A 2,358-nucleotide genomic window follows, 5' to 3' on the forward strand; every position below is an offset into this window, starting at 1 on the left:
GATTACAGGTGCCCACCACCACGCCCGGCTAATTTTTGTATTTTTAGTAGAGACAGGGTTTCGCCATGTTGGTCAGGCTGGTCTCAAACTCCTGACCTCAGGTGATCCACCTGCCTTGGCCTCCCAAAGTGCTGGGATTACAGGTGTGAGTCTAGGTACCCAGCCCAAGAGACTATTACTCTTTACAGTTCTGATCTGTAAGTCTTGACTGTCACTCTTTACAGCTCTGATCTGAGAGTGGTATGATTGTCGGCAACTTTTGGAGGAAGGATCTGGAGAAGATGTGAAATTCTGTATGAGATATTTGTTGTTTTGCAGATTAACCTAACACAGAATGATACGGAAGTATGTTTTATTTAAAAATCAAATGGTAAGTATATAGGTAAAGGGGAATTCTCAAAGTAACCAAAGATTCCTTTAGGATTCTGCTGATGATTTGTGACCACAGCCTCTGCTTCCTTTCCCTTTAAGTACGGCAGACTAAACAGACCCAAATAGAGTGATTTATTGATTCCGTGGAAAGAATTAAAATCACATATTCCAAGCAAAAAATATCTTTATCATTATGCTAACCACTAAGTTGTGTTATTTCCCCTCACATGATACTCTGAGTGTGTCTTTTTGGTGGAGTGTGCAACCGTCATACCTAGAACATTGCAACACTTTCCCAGATGAATGACCTAACATGGACTCTCCATATTCTTTTTCATTCTATGCACTAGAGCCAGACTAATCTTCCTTAGAAATTACTTTCATCTGTCTCCTTGCTCAAGCATTTCCAAAAGCTCAGTGCACTGCACTACATCAGCCTCTGTGTCCTCCAGGATCTGATCCTGCTATTCTGGAGAACAAACTCCTCCCACCATCCAAGTGCCTCACAGGCCAGTCTGATTTATTCCTGGACTCATCTGGCCTTGGCCCAAGAGGGCCTTAGTTGCAATACACTTTCCTATCTCCTCTTCTTATCCAGAGCAATATGGTCCACTTAGGCAATTTGGTCCAGAAGGTCTCCCTGAATCCTGACACCCCAGCTGTCAGTGTTACTTCTCTTTGAGTCCTTAATCCTTCAAGTTCACAGTCATAAAACCCGGATTCATCTTTACCCTCTACTTGTTTCATGAATGTGAGCCCTGGAACCTACGTAAATGGTGAACTCTTAGAAGGCTAAGACCGTGATATTTTGTCTCTTCAATAACACTGATCAAGATAGCAACAAAACAAAAGCTATGACAAAAAAAGAGGTACTTTTAAAACTCTTGGCTTGATACTCAGAAATTACATATTTAACCAATCTTTGACTAATATTCTCAGTAACCTAAAACAGTCTAAATTCAACAATGGGGAAACCAAAAAACTGAACACAAATGCATTGATTTTACAGCCTTGTTTAGGGTTTTTGTAGGCATAGAAACAATATGACATTACATAAGGGTATGGATTTCAGGGATAGAGATCAGTCACCAGCACACCGGGGAACACGTTTTATCTCATTCCATGATCTATCAAAGAGCTGTTAGAAATCCTAGGGCGAGCACACAGCTGGTGGCCATTCACTGCAAGGAAGGAGAACTGTTCTTTTATTTTTACATGCCAACATCTAATTATGAGAACATTAGCCATTTCACTTATAGAAATCTGTAGATAGTCTTATTTTATTCTCTAATCACAAGTAATATTTCCCATGGTATTAACAGAGTCAAATTAACTATGATTGCATTCTCACAGCCTGGGAGCTAGACTCCACTCGGGACATCTTTGACGGTGCTGGATAAGAGCTGCTTATTCATTCTGCCTTCAACTATTGTCTGCTATTTTGTAAAGTTTCACCGAAAGATTTGAACGTGGCTTTGGAAATGAACCACCTCCATGCTCAAGCTTGAAAGTTTTCAATACGTGCATATGAACTGAGAACAGGGAGCCTAGGAGAGGCTGAGGATGAGGAAGAATGGGCGGTGTCTTCTGTGATCGAGTTTCCTTAGCGGGGCATTTGTTCCTGGGGGCAGAATTTAGGCACCAGATCAGACTTCTCTACAGAATCAGCTAAGCTGGCTGAGCTGATCTTGAGTAAAGTAAATGATGAATTTGTTGATGAGAATCAGCAAATCTAGTCCTACCACTTCATTCCTACTTATCCTTGGCTGGGCTGGGAGGACTTTGTGTGGTAGGGAAACCCATTGCCATGGTCCTAATCCTCACATCCTGGGTGCGCATGGTGCATGCAGCTGCCTTGCCTGGAACGTGTGTTCATAGACTGTTCCACATCCTTGGAAAGTTAAGGGGGCTTTACCTAGAGTCTTGTGCCGTCTGGATGTCTACCTCTGACTTGCTTCTGTTTAATGAAATTCATGACATGTGAAG

The 2,358-nt window shown here is 41.9% G+C and overlaps 1 long non-coding RNA gene across 1 annotated transcript; it reads left to right on the plus strand.

Moving 5' to 3' along the window:
* Positions 1 to 241: 241 nt before the first annotated feature.
* LOC129524859 (uncharacterized) lies at positions 242 to 1,992 on the plus strand. The gene is made up of 3 exons (XR_008668798.2): positions 242 to 370; positions 1,079 to 1,241; positions 1,726 to 1,992. It is a non-coding gene; the product is annotated as an uncharacterized lncRNA (long non-coding RNA).
* Positions 1,993 to 2,358: the final 366 nt, after the last annotated feature.

Source organism: Gorilla gorilla, chromosome 8 (assembly GCF_029281585.2).
Source record: "Gorilla gorilla gorilla isolate KB3781 chromosome 8, NHGRI_mGorGor1-v2.1_pri, whole genome shotgun sequence".
NCBI classification, from domain to species: Eukaryota; Metazoa; Chordata; class Mammalia; order Primates; family Hominidae; genus Gorilla; species Gorilla gorilla.